This window comes from Anguilla anguilla, chromosome 1, assembly GCF_013347855.1.
Source record: "Anguilla anguilla isolate fAngAng1 chromosome 1, fAngAng1.pri, whole genome shotgun sequence".
Lineage (NCBI taxonomy): Eukaryota > Metazoa > Chordata > Actinopteri > Anguilliformes > Anguillidae > Anguilla > Anguilla anguilla.
In genome coordinates, this window is record NC_049201.1 from 18748900 (window position 1) to 18767035 (window position 18136).

At 46.8% G+C, this 18136-nt stretch overlaps 1 protein-coding gene across 1 annotated transcript in view; it reads right to left on the minus strand.

Moving 5' to 3' along the window:
• LOC118210364 (latent-transforming growth factor beta-binding protein 2-like) overlaps positions 1 to 18136 on the minus strand; it is a 108594-nt gene that overhangs the window by 64253 nt on the left and 26205 nt on the right. The window lies entirely within an intron of this gene.

The following is an 18136-nucleotide window of genomic DNA, read 5'->3' on the forward strand; positions in this document are numbered from 1 at the left end:
ACGATGAAAAACAAGCTTAAGGCCATTATCGGTTCAAAGGCAGGCTCCTGGCCGCCGTGCACGTGGCTCGCCAGTCGCCCCCGCTGCGCGGGCATGAGGCCTGGGAGGAGGGCGCAGACCGCGGCCGCTAATGACTCCGGTGTGCAGGTGTAACTCTCCCCCGCACCCCCCCCCCGAGGGCGACCGGCTGTGTGTGCGTGTGTGTATTACAAACGCCAGGCCCAGACAGCTGCACCTCGTTGGCTTCCACAGCCACAGGTCTACGTGTAGCACCACATGAAAAAAAAGCCCCCAGACCGTATAAACGCCTGAACTTAAAATGCATGTTTTCAGCCTCACGTGATATTAGAGATGACTGCGGAGCAACAGGGGGAGTCACTAACACTCACAGAGCCCAACACGCACGGCATGTCTGCTGCTTGTCAAGCAGACATATTATTACATTTCCTCAGCGCACCGTGCATGTGGATGGCTTGATGAGTCATACCCCAGAGTGGAGCCGCATTACATAACTGTCCCGAAGTTCTACTCCAAAACCGAACAGTATTATTATTATTCTTAGTATTATTATTATTATGAAAAGCAGGTTCTACATCAAGTGTGGGGTATTCACAGAAGCACCCCAGACAGGGTACTTTTCTAAAGGCTGTAACAGCAGTGTCCTGGCCAGCATTCAATCTTAAAACCCTTCGCTGCCCACCACTCTGGACCGCCTGCTTTCCGCGAGGAACCGTTGCTGAAACCCGCTGTTCACCTCCGGACAGCGGCCGCTTCTGCATGTCCCTGGACCAGCCCGGAGCGCCGGTGTCAGTCCGCATTACACACAAACTGACATGAGCGTGTTTTTCCATTCCGGTCCCTGCGATACCAAGTCCTCTCTCTTCCTGGGCCAGACCAGATGTTTTATTTACTATCGAAAAATACTTCCTGACGGCATGAGGTCATCGGTCCTGTCTCTATATTTGGATGTGTGTGGGGGAGGGGGGTGGGAGACGGAGGGGGAGGGGGGTGGGGGGGTCATTGTGTTCGTTTGATGTCATCCTTACTACGAGGCTCGACAAATGAAGTCGGGGAGGAATCCCCAGCCATTGTGTCATACTCCGGGTGAATGAGAAGCAATCTAGGACCACTCTGCCTGCGGCTGCGGGAAGCCTGCTTTGGGAATCAGAAAATGTACTCTCAGCATCAAATTATAGCCGGGCACTCGAATTAAATCTGAGTCTGTGATTACAACAGAGAGGAATATTAAGAACATGAGAGCCAATGGGAACAAAATTTTAGAAATGCGAAATGATTGAATTACAGAAAACAGATTTATTACATTTTCTATTGCTCTTTTGTGCTTTCTTTCTTAGCCTCTCGCTCTTTCTCTCTCCCTTTCCCTCTATCTCACACACACACACACACACACACACACACATATACTAAACTCAACACAAGCGTGCGGTATGGGAACTTTCATTGCCCAACAAAGGCCCAGCAATTACTCCTGAGGTATCTGGGTCAGGACGGTCGTGTTTAGAGAGCGCTGTATACAATTGCCTTTAAAGAGCATTGAGCAGGGCTGTATTAACTGCATTAGCAAACTCCCCAGACATCATTAGCCCACTGGCATCTGAGGACATTAACAAGGAGAGCCACGTGAGACCCAATTCACGTTCACCCCGAAACCAACCGAAACATTTAATTACTACAGGAGGAATGTACACTGAAACGCAGTTGGATGCCTCGGTATCATTCAAATGCATTAAGCCACACTTGTTCACACAAGTGGAGAAAAATGCCCTCCATTTTCCAACTGAACGGGTTAAAGTACTGCACAGAATTTCAGAATTTTAAGTTTTTCCCTTCTTTTATTGAAGCTATCACTCTTCAGGTCTTCTTTTATTGTGTCCTTCAGGAATACAAGCGGCTTTTCACAAAGCTAGCTACACGACTCATGACAACATTATGACATAAGTGACTTTAGTGTTACTGTAACATTGCAGTTGCACAGTCGTACGGTGGGATGAGTGGCTTCTGAACCTCACACTTTGCAAAAGCAAAGAATTTCTACACAGTGAGCAAGCAAGCAAAGCGCACCCCTAAGACAGATACACCTTCCTTTCAACTTTTTAAAAGATAAAGCTTAATTAACAGATAGCTGGGAATGGCAGTGCGGCCGCTGGTCCCTGCGTGCCTTTGTCCTATCAGCAGGCAGGCGTTAATTGCGGGAGGCAGCCTCTGAGACGCGGGCGGGCGCACGACTTGGGCTCAGTCATGGGAAGCGGGCTCTCTCTCCACGGCTGACCGCACCGGGACTCCGGCCCTCTCGGGGTCCTGCGCTTCCTGCACCGGTTGACCCCCGAGGGAGAGAAACCGGGGCCCCGGGCCCCTCCGGCCCCTCAGTCTCGGGCCCAGCGCAGCGGCCGACAGTGAGGGACCGTCTCAAAAGAGAAGGTGAGTTTGTAAGGAGGGGGGTGGGGTTTGGGGGGCGGGGGGGCTGCTTGCTTCATTTCCTCATACATCTGGCGAACCATTCTGACATTTTTAGCATGTCAAGAAAAATCAAATTAGCAACCGATACAAGGATCCGCATGAATTAAATAGAGGCTCGGGTTGTGCCTTTTCCAACGCATTACTCAGAGGAGCCATTTTGGCTGCCGATCGTGATAATAATTTCCTCTAAACAAGGCGCATCTAGGCATTGCGTCATGCGACTAACGTTTCCTGTAAGACAGGAATGCATCCATCATACTGAGCATGCTCAGTGCAGCTGCTCTGTGCCTTTTGACACAGGTTAAAGAGACCAGACCCTGGAAAGAGGATTTTTTCAGAAATCACTGTCTGCTTCAGCCTGGTCAGACCATTTACAGGGCTGGATTGTGGACCGCTCTTTTTGGACTGTCATGGTCAATACTGGAAGGGTCTACCAATGTTATACCAAACTAATATGACCTCACGCAAAACCCCCCAATCATCACGCAACCCTGGAAATTTCACTTCTATAGTTAGCAAACACCAGCAGTCAGGGGTGGATTTAGTGTACTGGGCTGTGTGCCACCTGTACACTATTCCTGGTAACGATTCAAAAGTTTACAAGTCAGTTAACAATAATAAGCACAAAAGCCAATTAGGCTCACCATTTGACAGAAATATGAAGTGTTTTCTGTGCCACAAAGGAAGGGGGTTGGATTGAGGGCGAAGCCCAGCGAAATTGGTTGTGACAGTGTTAGACAAATTAAACACAAGCTGAATACCAGGAGCATGGCTCACTAACTGCGACTGGTGCAATCCCTTGCCACTGTTGTTACAACCTTAGGAAAAGGGGGATTAGCGGAAATTCAATGGGCAAAAACAAACAAAAAATATCTCTGATTTCATGGCTGTTTGCTGACACTAAATCCTGTAAAATGTGTTGCTAATAGAGCTTAATGACATAATCCGGCCGAACAAAACGGCAAGCATTCCTTTTGTTGTGTTGGTGGGGGACCGAAAGCTTCCTTTGTAGCATTCTGCTAGTGGGCTTTGTTAGGCTGCCAGGAACTGCGAAGTACTGGAGTGTTCTCAAAACAGATCGCTTCCTATCGGTACATTTTTCAAGTTGCTATTGCTTTTTCTGCCGGTGCCCGTCGGAAACCAGAGTCTGCAGGCCCCACCGGCGAGATTAATTTGATGGCCGCGGGGGATTAATCCCCCCCCGCGCCCCGGCCCTCCCTGCAGCACGGCGCCCTCTCCCCCTCTCCCCTGCCACTGCTTGTGACCCGCGTTCATTTACACTGGACTTGGGATGTAGGACCTGCGGCCATTTTCCATTCTGAGCCTGAAAAAAAAAAACAGTGATTTCCAATTGCCTGCTATCGACCCTCCTTCTCGCTGTTTGGTGACACTTCTGGGGCAGGGATCTTTAAGCGATGGGGGGAGAACCACACTGTTTGCCTGGAACGTACCTCCTGCCTTCCTGCCAATGGCTCAGTACAAAACAAGCAATCTGAGCAGTCAAGCAGCATAACCCCCCCATGCCGACTCCACGGAGGAAATAAATGCACAGTTGGGTAAATACATGCTAAATAATATCCACATGGAAAACACAAAAGAGGCATTTCATGTGTTTTTTTCACAGCTCGAGGGCTGTAATACGCTCCAGATTCTTGGAGCAACAAGATACTAATGGACGAACACAAGAGATTAAATCCTAAAGAGTCTGAATACTTTCAGTGCCAGTGAACATGCCCTAAAATTGTAATATATGCCAAAAAGCACCGAAAACTCCCACTGGTAAAACTGCCTTAATTATGTTGAGGGAACAAATGGATGTTTTTAACATTCCTTTTAAAGCTATTTTTGTACTCTAACTTAGTAATAGTGAAATAAACTTTCTGAGACATTACCAATATCCTTGTTAGTAAAAAAAAAAGCCATAGAAACACTTATGATATATTTAATTTATATATCATGAGGTGAGCTCAGTAAACAGTGAAGCTCTGAACACTGTTCTTTAAAGAGTCAGAGGCCACCGCCTCTGCGCTGTGAGTGATGGGTGACGGGAAACCCTTTTACCTTGGTACGGGTCATTTTTCTTTTTTGAATTGTTTAAAAAGGCGGAGCTCAGGATCGACCTTAATGGCTCCGGCTTTGGCTGGCTGGGCCTAATGCAGAAGCAGGCTGATCAGAGGCCTTCGCCCGCATGCTGGAACTTGCAATTTGGCCACGTCTGTCTAAACAATCCCATCTAACATCAGGCAGGACTCTCCAGTGCTTTCAGAGCGCTGGCATGGCTGCCCCAGTCTGCCTTTCACCAGCCTGGGCCTGGAGGGCTAGAATGACAGTTACACACACGTGCGCATGTGCACGCACACACACACACACACACACACACACACACACACAAGCATACACACACACACACGCACATGAAATCACACACACACATGCACACACAGACACACGCACACACACACATACACACACGCACACACACGCAGACACACACGCACACACATGCACACACAGACACACGCACACACACACACACACACACACACGCATACACACAGACACACACACGCAAGCGTACACACACACACACACACACACACGCACATGCAAGCACACATACACACATGCACACACAGACACACACACACAAGCGTACACACACACACACACACACACATGCACACACACACACACAATCACAAACAGTTTGAATGTTTCTTTGTGTGAGCCTTATTTTAAGTCATGTAGAAAATATGGCAGAAAGGGCAAAGGCATGTGTTACCAAGGTGTCCTTTATGATGTTGAGTAGAGAAATGTTCTTGAATTTACTAAAACTGTTAAAGAAACCCTTTATCAGAAGTTTTCTTCCTCAAGAACTTATCATCTTTTTAAAAGTCAAAAACAATTAGCTGCAGTTCCGTGTGTCTCATAGGAAAACAAGTGTTAATCATTTAGAGCCTGAAAAAAACTGAACAAAATGTACAAACATTTCTCATCATCATCAAATAAAACTATTAGAAGAGCATTACTTCATTTCCAAGCATGCAGATCATCAGGATGATTTGGAAAAACAACAGAAAGTCTGGAAAAGGGAATGATTATTCAGTTCCACATCCTGCTGTCTGAAGATAATATTCACTAACATTTCTCAATTCCCAAAAGTACTTATAAAGTATTCTCAATTGTTCAAAATCGCCAATGTTGCATTGTCTTCTGTCATCCAAATTCTCAACTGAATTACAGTTTTATGGAGGAATGTCTTGCTCATCGATGGAATGTTCAGTTTAAAAAAAAAACAAAGGGGAGAATAAGGGGAACTGCTGTGCACTGAAATATCTTTCAACAAGAATTTACAAAGTGAGCTATGAATTAAAAAAGTATGATTTTAAACATAAAACGTTCTACATACAAAAACAATTTATATTGTAAACAATGAGACTGACAGCCCATTACTGTCAAAAAAAGGGATTCTCATGGGTTGAAAACAATGAAATGTCACACGTTTCTTTTATTCTTCTACTATGTCTCTGCATTATTTCCAAAGTAGCCATAATTAGGGTAATTTCGGCCTTGGAAAGTGCTGGATGCTATTCACAAGCGTCTGGCCAACAATCTTCCTAATGACAGCAGGCTGGTAAAGAAACACTTAGTTTGCACTGGAATTAGACTAAATCAATGCAGAAGCCTGCTGTCATTACAGGGAAAGTTTACAGGACTGCATCCTAAAGGATTCGCCAGTTAAGTAAGCTAGACTGTAGCCGGTAGTGTTCCTGTGTGCCACTGAAGCGTAGACCCCTCAGACACGACCAGGCCTCATTTTGAGACACTTGCACGCTCCGTGAGTTCAGTCCCTGTAATAGGGCTCACGAGGGTTCAGTCAAACACATTAGCAAACAAACATGAGCTTGACTGTATCAAAAGATTAGCTTCTAACGCACCGTTGTGTAATGAATTAGAGGAGCATTCCAAAAGTGACTGTAAATAACTTCCCCCAGAAAACAGAACCTTTGACACCAATCTACAAAGGAAGACATTCCTTGCAGAATGCAGTCATTAAGAACTAACTTAACTGTCCGATTACTCCTGACCCGGAAACCAATAGCACCATTCTTCAAAGACAAAACATGCTAGCTGGGAAAGCTGTGATTTAAATGAACGTGCCAAAAATAGACTTGCTTGCTCCTTTTGTTGAGGCGGCTATATCCTAAAGAGAAGCACATTAAGGGGGCCAGGATAACAGTGTTATATACAAACATCTGGCAAATGTCATATTTCCATAGTTATAGTGGATATTTGAATTCAAACAACAATTTTAGGAGTCAGACTCAATGGCAAAATAAACGAGCAATCCTTTTTAAGTCTTCATCCAGCATGCCCCACATGCTAAACAAGTTTGTTTCCTCAGGCGAAAAGAATTTGCTTGCTCGGACTAAAAGACCTGGAGTACCAAACATGGGCTCCAAGAAGCAGGGACAAATCAAAAATGTATCTTCAGCAAACCGTCTTTGTACCTGTTGTACTGGGCAGCATAGAGCAGCGAGTCTCTTCAGCTTCCCAGCAAGAGCTTAGCAGCCAGAAATGTTGGTTTTTCCAGTATGAAAGAATCACCTATTGCTGACCAAAATAACACCATGGTTACCATTTTAGTGGCCTACCACAATTGGAGCGATATGTACCATTTCCTTAAATTGTTACCTTTGGATGGAGTCTCTGACAAACCCGTATGGTGGGCGAGGGTTTTTGAGGTCAGTCCATGTTCTTTTCAATCAGCCTTCAGCTCTTGACATTGAACATGTCTCTATAAATATATACTTCCAGACACTGCTATATTCGAGCATGTGGCAGTTAACTGCTGTTGTTGCTGGTAGCACGTGGCAACACGGCTAAACCATTGAACCACACTGATGTGTGCTCATCGAAAAACCTAAAATAACATAAATCCCTCCCATATCAAAGCCTGACCACAAAATTGCAGGCCACAGGGATGGTTAATTTCTTGTGGGTGATCTTTTAAGTGTTCTGTTGCAGATCTGCTGCTTTGCGGTGTAATCGCCTACAAAACAACATGTGAGCCTTAACAGAGAGAGTTGTTGTTCTCATAAATGAGCTCTACAGGCTAGCCATCACACTTAAACGATGGCACGAAACATTAGGTGTTTCTTGAATAACAAATAAATGGATTGTAGTGCTTGGTTTCATCAACATATGCCATCCCTTTAGTAAACTGAATGTAAAGAGACAACATCCTCATTACCAGTTTACAACGTAGTAATCTTTCACCACATGCATGTGGATCAAATCAAGCTCTGTGTGACTGCAAACCAGGAGCCTGTTGTCTAGCACGCTCTCATTATTACCTTCTCTAGAACAGTTTTTTCTTTTAATTAGAGTAGTAAAGACTGGTTGAGGAAATGAACCGTTTTATTAACATTTTTTTTTTTACTGAGCTGCACAACTTTGAAAAGCCCAAAAAAACCACAGAAGAGTTATATATTGCTCAAGGTACTGAATCAGTACAGTGCCTTAACTTTGAAATTGCTCTCAATTGAATTTGAGCTTAATCTATAGTTGCATATACAATACAAACAATTCTCATTATTGTAAAATTAACCAACTAAAACGTTTCTGTTGTATTCCCCAAAATTTTCAACTTGCAATTATGTCACCTTTAATGTCACACAATCACAAAATTGTCACTAAACTGACATTGGGCAGTAGTCACCCTCTGTTTAATTGACATATCAGAAGATTCTGTTCATAGAACAATTCCTATTTTGTAGTCCAATACCTCAGAAGTCACAGTGTTGTCATCAAGACAGTGCAATAATCATTTAGGACTTCTGTGACACGCATTAGTGAATCAATTCTTTAAAGGCAAAACCTGAAAAATACATTGCGTATGAGTCGGCAACATACACAGAACACCCCGATGGTGCCATCAGTGTGATTTCACGGTAGAAATACAGCAGGTTTATGAGAAGCAGTATGTTTTAGTCAGGAGATGGTTTTATGACTTCTATAATGTGCCTTTGTGAAGAGCCAAACAGCAGTGAGCAATTACAGCAGGCGCGCGATTGGCCTATTGTGCTTTGATTGCATCTCTCACCGTTATAGCCGTAGCTTGGCCAATTGTGGCTCTTGGCAGATTCTTTACCCCACATGAAAAAGCGGGTGCGGCGCTGAGTGAGGGAGCAACGGAGGTCGCATTTCTGTGGCCAACTTAAATCAAGCTCCCGCTGCATGGTGCCCCAGGAACCTCACAAATCTTACGCACGGCCCGGGTACCGTAAATTAGAACGGCGTTAGCTTAATTCATTAAGCAGTTTGCGGTCAAAGCCGACTGCTGCTCAGTATGCTGTTAGCAGACAGCTATCTACCACAGGGGTTAGGATTAATTCTTATGAAAGATGAACTGCGCTCTAAAGCACCGTTTATCTTTGTACAGTTCTGTAAGGGCAGTTCTGTAAGTGCATGGAAGTTCAGCTATGTAAAAAAAAGCAAAACAGGCAAATTTCATCACTTTCATCAATCTGATCTAAAGTTTTAATATAAAATTGAAAGTTTTTTTTTTTTTTTAAATACGGTAAGCTCATTTGAGCAAGTATGGCAAAATCATTAGGCTGTGTTTCTACAGCACAACGGTGTAAACACAAAGACCTTCAGTTAAATTCTGTTCTGGAATAGAAATATGATCACTCAATGAAGATCATGTATCCCATGGTTTGGTGTTTTAATAAGATTTAAGGTGATCCAATAAAATTCTATAAAAATATGAACCCCCCACCTCATGTCCATTGTTTCATTCAAACTGGCAGTTCGGAGGAGCTGGGAAATAAACACGTCTGTCAGAGAGGGAGGCGTCACACGAGGACAGGCCTGACATAAGACTCGAAGGACTTGTTCGGTTTCAAGAGGCCCGAACCATCCTCCGTTTTTCCAGCCCATCTATTTCCACCTCAGGGCTGTGAGGCTGTGAAACACGGTCTGAGGACGGGAGTAGGCTCCTCTGTCTCAGCGCTGTGGTTTCTGTGGTCTAGGGAGCAAGCCCAATAAGGCTTGCAGACATGTGGTAATGAAAAGCCTTTCAACCTGCTCCAGCATATTGCAGTCTCCTGTCTATTATTCCAGTCTTCTATTCATTTACCAAATTACAGTCAGACAGCCGTGCAGAAAACAGCATCCAGCAAGCTCTAATAACAAACTTTTGTTTAGTTTTTTTTTTTTTTTTTTCATTTTCAGAACTGCACAAGTTCTCCAGTGTTAATCCTAGCAGGTGCAAAAATAATAACTGACTGTACTGGAGGCGTTTGACACTGATTTAAGGAAGCCATTTGAAAAAAGTAAACAAAGCATTATCATTTTAAGCGCCGTGAATAAAGATTATGCGAAAATAGCTTTGGACGTCTGGAATTAAAGGCACGGCCTGTTTATTTATTTTCATTTTCCGGCAAGAGGGCTGCTCCGCGTCAGGAATGCGCCAAGTCGTCCGTTAAACCAAACACCATCAATAACTGCTCAAGAGCTCGGAGTGACACCTCTTGACGTGCAGAGGTGGAAACGGACGAGTGCGGTCCCTGGCCCACAGCACTCTGACCTGTGGCTGTGTAAATGATCCACTACGCCGCCATATTAGTCATTCATATTTTCATCACCGGTTCTCAGGAGTGTGTCCTGATTGATGATGCCTTTGGGCCTGGGTGCTTAGGAGCATAGCCGGCGTGTCGTTCCTGGCCTGACGGCCGCGTCCGCCAGGGCCTGTTTGGGCCGTGACCCGCGGCGTGGCGCTAGCGTGGCGAATGGGTCTGACCAGGCCTGGGAACGCCGGGCCGAGGAGCTCGCCGCACCTCTGCGGATCGGGAGCTCTCTGAGGTATTCCGACCACCACGGCGCTCGCGGTTTCGACAGGTCACTCTTCCTGCCTCCCAGCTGCGGCCCACGCCACCACACGCATGCCACACGATCTGATTCTGAACAGCTGCACCACGCGAGCGGACCCATTTAAAAACAACGCTGGATTTGAGGTGAGAGAAACTGGAAGGCTGGAAGGACAGGGAAACCTTGCGTAGCCCGTCCTGTTCGATCCGTCTGTGTTTCGGGAAAAGCAGACGGACACACTGGCAGCCTCCCCGCCGCAGCCCCCTGCTTCGCATTACGGGTTCAGCTCAGGCCACGGCGGAGCTGAGTCTGCAGTCTCGGTGACGTGGGCTGAAAGACGCGACGCGCTGAAGAGGACGTCTCTCAGCCCGTGTCCCGGAAAGCGCACGCCCTCACGCATCGCCAGCGAAAGGGCTCATCTGGGACCGGGGAGGAGGCCGAAGGTCAAGTTTGCAGCATCAACACAGAGGGCAGGCAGGCGCTCGCTCCTTCACGCCGGAGCTAACCGACCGTCGCTTCATTTCATTCGCTCGGCCGGAATTGGACTGAAACGCACGGCCTCTCTAAATGTTTCTGACCAGGTTGACTTGAGAAGGGGAAGGAGGGTTACCACTGTAAAGCGAAACACGTATACCATATGGAGAGCCGGCCGTATATCACGGGTACAGATTTATCCCCCTCGATTCCCCAGCGAGCGGCTTCCTCTCTGGGCTGCAGCGCTCGGAGGCACCGCGGCCGGCTCTCCTGGCTTTTTCCTGCCTGCGGAGGAAAGTAGAATACCGGGTGCCGGGATGGCTTTCCCAGGCAAACGAGTTCGGCTGGAAACCGCAGAAGACGGTAGGCAGGCCGGCTTGGACTCCACCCGAGGAAGTGTGAAGCGCACATTACCGTATGAGAGGGCGTCTGTGGGGTGCACTGTTTAGTCTGGTCCCGTGGATACTTATCAGACGTATAATTCCTGTATTCATGTATTCCTTCTGATGAAAATCCAAATGTGTGACACGTGACTCCTGATTAACCAAGCATTTGTGAGACAAGCAGCCAGAGACAGACAGTAGGATACAGTCAAACACAGCACGGAGAGCATCGAGCACTATTTTATGACCGTTTGTATTTGGCACATTGCAGAACATGACTCAGAAAATGTCTATTAAATAACTGATAAAATAGATAAAAAGATTTTAAAAAATAGACCAATGTACCGAAACTCATGAATATACATTCACATACATACACAAACACACACACACACACACACACACACACTTTACGTCACACACTTCCTCTAAAGCTCCAGGGTGAACCAATTAGTTTTAAGAACAAACATAGGCTCCCCACTGATGTGCAGCAAGTTAATAAACTTTCCCCTTTTGCTCTCTCTGTGGCCGGCAGCCACCTCACCCACCCACTGTTTCCCCAATAGCATCCCGGGGCAGAAGTGCTCACTGGCCGCAGAAAGCTTTGTTGACAGTGCTTCGGGGAGAGGAGCAGCGTCGGTTATTGTAAAAAAGGAATGACTAATCTACAGTTAATGCATTGAGAACTCCCTCAGAGACCACAATTTTCTCTGAAAAATGGCTGCGGGGTCCAGTGTCTCCTCCGAAAACAACCCTGTGTAAGCACGCCTCGTTACTCCTTCACGACTACTGAGTCACAGGACGGCAAGTGTGGGCCGTTCTGAGCACTTAACATATTCGGAAATAGCCTGATAATGATAATGCTAGCAAACGGCAGGTAATAATAAAACCTAAATCGCTAACACACTTACACTTTCAGATGTCTGTTTTCTGTGGGCTTTACTCGTCTTTTCACAATTCATTAGCAAATCCAGCTTACAGTAGCTGACTCCCTTCTTACACCACAGTGACAGTGGTTGTTTGAATATTAGCCTGAAGACAAGATCTCTGAGTTGCGGTTTCTCCTCTAAAGCCTCGCCGCTATCTCAGTGGGAATGGCCCCCGGGAGTGAACATGTGACCCTTCTAAGTGAAACATGTCTTTATGGGCCCCTTCCTCCTCCTTATTTTTCCTCTGACCTCAGTGCCTCTGCTCCCGCCGCCCACCTCCCTCCCTCCCTCCTCCTCGCAGAGGTTCAGAAGAAAACCGCGGGCCATTTTATCATCTCCTGCAGCAGTAGACGAAAAGTCATTAAGTCGGTAAGCTGCTGTTATGAAAACATGCCCGGCGCAGCGCGCGGCGCGGTAGCTTCCTAATGAGTCATGCCCTCAAAGCACAGCCGCTTTACCTGAAAACAACCCTCAGGTGCACGAACAAACCCCTCACTGACTGCGGCGCACGAACAAACCCCTCACTGACTGCGGCAAAAAGCAAGACATGAGTAATACCAAGGTGTTTCTCATAGAGAGGATGTATACTGTTGTACAGCCACACTTTGGGTGAAAAGCGTAAGAGTGAAACTTTAATTTAAGTACCCCTCCCCTTCTCAGTTTTGGCTGATGATGCCAGAGTAATCCCATCAACAAGCGTCAGGTCCATCTAGATAGAACATTCTAGAATTGGTACCAGCAATACAGGTATATCAGACCCAAGGATAAAACAGCTTTGGAAGATTTGGACAGATGTGCCCGTCTCCAGCAGGATCTGTCACTCTTTTCATTCTTTTCTAGATCATACAACTCTGACACTCACTTTAAAAGCTGGTAACAGTGTTCTACACTATTTTGGTCCTGATTTGTGGCCTTGTGATGTTCATGCTCATTGGCTGGAGCTATGCTGGGGGACAAAGCCCCACAACGTTTCCTAAAACACAGCTTCCTCCCTTCACCTTGAGTTACGCAACCGCTGGACGCAGAGAGCAGGATGACAGTGCTCGATGTGAGCGGATCCTGGCCCGCGTCGCATCCTTTTTCCTGTGGAGCGATGATGTCAGAAGGGGAGCGAGGGGATGGCGGAGGGCACGGTCGGGACAGCAGCCCGAGGCTCCCAACGGGTTGCGTCCACCGCAGCTGCGACCGGGGGCGTTCACGGCCGGCCTTGACCCCCGTAAAGGTGGGTGACGGCCGCCGGGCCGGCTGCGAACCGCGGGAACCCGAGGCCGGCCGGGAAGTGGGTTTCAACGCCAGAGCTGCGCGAAGTCCCGGAGGAAAGCCCCCCCCCAGACCCCGCCTCCCCTCCTCCCTCCCTGAACTACAGAAATGCCTGCTTCCCACTTCCAGGGCTCTGGGGGAATGCGGGATTTATGTGCCTATGTTCAGGATGCGCTAGGTTCAAAGTTTACGAGCGCCGGGGCAGACACCCGTGCTCCTATGGCCTGACACGCAGCACAGGCCCTGGGAGTTCGCTGGAGGTCCGTATGGGGAAAGGAAAGGTAGGTGGGGACATGGCTGGGGTTAAGGGCAAAGAACAGTGGTTCTCATGCCTCAGACCGCTCTCACGGGAAGACTTTCATATGGTTAGATAATCCCCACGCATTTAAAAAACGTCCAACTGTCACTCGTAAACATGTTAGGTTCATTCACCAAGTTTGCACACAGGGAATTGGACTTCCTCTCCCCGTCAGAAAATTGCAGGTCCTGTACACAAGGGGCCCGGGTAATGCGAGCCACAATAAGCGCATTTTTTAGAAAACGTCTGATGCAACAGCACTTGGTTCAGTTTTTCGTTTTTGTGGTTAAGCCATTTTCGGCTCTGCTTTTTGTAAAGCTGTTGTTAAACTGTTAATGGCTGCGCTGCATCGGAAATGCTGCCGCAGTGAGTTAGCTCCGACCTGCAATGCCAAGTCGCGTCTGATGGAGCGATTAAACAGACATTACCAGGGGCCTAGCATATATATCGTCTCATGACTGAATGGACTGCAGGCATAATGATGTAGGCGTTGAAAAGCTTCAGTGTTTGCTGAAAGCACGCTATGGCTGATGTTGTCGTTATGTGCAATATCCCCGCGGTTGTCTGGTAGCGACGGCTTCTCTCTGTGTGGCAGGCCACAGCTCACCCTGGCTGCACCACTTCTTACCACCATATGCCCTCAGACTGGCATCCAATATGCCTATGGGCTTACAGCACTTCCTGGAGGCCAACATGGAGGCCTCTTACACTGGGGAAATCATTTAAACTGAAAAAAAAACTCCAATTAAATCTGCACATAGAAAAATGGTAACACAGACCTCAGGGTCATTGCTGGTTGCATATTGCCAAAGTGTCAGAAGGACATAACGTGATTACCAGCACTGTGACAAGCAATTTCCCATCCCAGTTTCACAGAGCAAGCGAGTGGCACCAGTCTAAATAAAATATTCAGAAGACCTTGAATGAAACGCGCGAGCGCTGAAAAGCAGCTCACGACAAGGCAATACATTTTCATCGTCAGCTCTACAGACAATAAGGGAGAGAGAGTTCATTACAGCGCCAGGCCAACTGGCAAGCCGAGAGAGCAGACGGCCTGGACAGACCAGAGTCTAGAGTTACCAGCTCGTGGGCCAGGTGACCCTTTATCCCCCTGACCGCTCCATCGCCAGCCCACACACCTCCTGGAGCCTTTACAGATGCCCCGCGTGCATTTCAGAACATTTTACGAGCGGGAGGGGGGAGAAAAGTGACAGACAGAGACATACCTCACACTTTTCAAATTAAGCAGAGCAGAACAGGATGACTAGAAGGCTGGAGAGGGTTGAGTCTGGGCCTGCTGTCTGGGCTGTCTGAGTGGCCTGCATCGTTTCCTCACGGAGGGGGGGGTAAAACCAGCAGGACAGTCTAATCTGCACCACGGCTGCTCTCCTCACTTGTTAATTTGGGCTTGGCACAGGCCGGGGATTTCTCACTGACCTCGCGCTGCTCCCGAAATTTTGGCAACGGGGCAGCCGGTCTGATATCCGAGACGAAGGCCTTGGGCGTGCTGTTCGCTGGGCCGTTTCCCCGAAAGCCCCCGTCACTGCCGCCCCCTCCTGCCCGCCATCGAACTGACTCACTTCGGGGAGCAATGGCTCCACAAATGCCCACAGCATCAACCCAGACACAATGTCAATATGTATGTCAGTCCCTGGGTATGTTTGATGAGCACCACTGCAGTGCAGAATGCCATGGCAAACATTTTTGAAACATTCATCCACCTGTCCGTAGTATTACAAGGCCTGTCTCATCACTGAAACATCCTCTACACACAAGCAGCCACCGCTTCTTTACCCTCTCCATAGGGCCCCAGACCGAGCTGAACAGTCCAGGAACCCTTCCAGGAACCAGGAAGCCCCTCCAACAGCCAACATTTTTCATGCATTTCAGCTATTGGCAATTTCAGCTATTAGCTATTTTCATCTAATGATCTGAATGAACAAAAAAAGGTGTGTTTACATTTGGTGCATAAATTTAAGGCCAATCCACTTTAGCCATTCATTTCCTGCCATTTCATGCCATTTTCAGTCACTGGAAAACACCGTTTCCTTGATTGCACATTACATTTTAGAGCATGGTGCAATACCATTTAAATAGCAAACATAAAATTAAACACAACATAAATTCAAATCAAGTCCTTCTATGAAACACCACTGTAGTCTGTAACCAAAAATTAAGCACAAAATAAACTCAAATCAAATCTGACACATCAACTCAAGCCAGACTAGTCAGACGCATCAAACTCAAGAGGGCTTTCTCAAAAGCATGACAGATTAATACTCAAGGCAAAAATTTGGAAACTATTCTAGGACTGTTGAAGGCCAGAGGAAATGGCTCATCCTCAGATTAGCAACACCTGTTTTTCTGTGTTAGTCAGTCTTACTAGTAGCCAAAAGCTAGGATCAATCATCACTATAATACGTCTGACTCACTTTATGTGTCTGCTTCTCGTGCTGTTAAACGAGGAGCTGGGTTTCCTAGCTGTCCTTGACTTGTGAGTCAGAGTCCTGAAATCTTCAGTGTCGATATGAAAAGCATGTGCATAGCAACAGTGCACTTTTGACACTGGGATTGTATTGCTCTAGGCATTTTGACAAAAATGCCTAGAGCAATAAAAAAAAAAAGATTTATGACTATCGAAATGATTCACAAAAAAAATTGCAGTAAATACTGGCAGTACATATAAAGGTTTTCCCTAATTACTGACTAAAATCAGGGATAGGACAGCTATTTGTCAGTGTTTACAGCATCACATGACACCCGGACAGCGTCAGAAAACATGTGACGTAACTATAAACTCTAATTAGTACTTGACTGCAAACGTTTACTTACCGGAAACGCATACTTATCAAAATTGCCGCAAGATATTACCCAGAAGACACATTGGCTGAAACTCTAGTGACCTAAGCAGTCAAATAAATGACCAAGCTTTATAAATCACTGGTCTCAAACCAAACCAAACCCACTGAAGACAGTTTGACAGGATAAAGTACCTCAGTACATAACCAAAATCTCCCTAAACTTTTGAGGATGTTTCAACATCCACAATTAAAATGTTGGATCAAGATGTAATAAAAAAAACCTTCAAAGCAGCTACAGGGGTTGCCAAGTCTTACATGGTTCTTTGAGAAAATGGGAAAAAATTAAAAATTCTTGTGGTATGCTTCCATGTCCAAGGTGTTTCTTACTGAAACTTGATTCCTGTCGAAGCTGAGTAGTTTACACCATTCCAGTAAAAGGCCTTTGGACAGGAAGGCCAAGTAATGTGGGAAGTCCCAACCACCCACTTCTCATAGGGGCGAAGTGCAGAGGCAGTCATTTCAGTGGTGCTGAACAAGTCACTTTAAAAACCAACATTGAAAAGCCAAAGGAATTAAGTTATAATGGAAATCATGTTTTTCTTTTTCCACTGCATTTCTTGTCAGGCGAATTACACAGGGATAGGTTTTCACCCATTTTACAGTTTCACTTCATAGCTCCTTAATGAAATAGCTTGAGGTGAGGGTAGTGCTTTTAATTGCATGAGACAGTGTTCCTACTTACAGTCAGGCAAAGGGCCAGTGTGCTCCACCACAGTATGCATGACTGGCCCTGCAGGCACACGTGTTGTGCACCCTGTTATCGGCTCAAATTGAACGCAAACAACGTTAAAACCGAACATCGTTAACTAAGAATGTAGGCCCAATGCCGGCTTTCATCCCAGACAGATACACACACTAAGGTCCTCACTGTTGCATAGTGTTGTTGACTCTCAGGTGCAGACCTTTAGAGAGGAAGACGGCTTCATCAGTGCTGTGTGATGGTCAGAAAAAGAAAAGAGCGATGACACGCGTGCGTTCTGACTTTTCCAGCTCAAAGGCTCCCCTGCTTGCCACGCCCGCATACCTGCCACGCCCTTACTGCGGACCACAGGGTGGACCCCGGCAGAGGCAGCCTCAGGAAGGACCGGTGCACAGGCTGACTATTAACTCTATCCGAAACAAAGACTCACGCCTTTTCCTTCCCTGACGCTGTTGGTCACGCCTCAGCAATGGAATCTCATCTCTGTCCCGTATCCTCCTTGGTGTGAAGCCGGATGAGGCTGCAGTGGCCACATTCTGGTCACCAAAGGAGAGTGCTGACCGGGTTGTTGCCATGGGTTACCGCTCCGCCCTAGGCGCGCCCATGTGATCGCGTCCTTCCTGCCAGTACGCACTGCAGCTCTGAGGGGCGAGGTCCAGGCTGACAGCAAACAGGCCAGCGCTTGGAGGATGCTCACAGGAAAGGCCTGCACATTCTCTCAGGCATACTGTCGCTCACATGCACACGTGTATGTGTATACACACACTCATACATATATATGAGTCTGGTCTGATCCATGAAAATACTGCTGATTTGCAGTAGCAGGAATAAGTTGATAGGCCACCATGCTCCAAGCAGAGACAACGGTGGACACCATA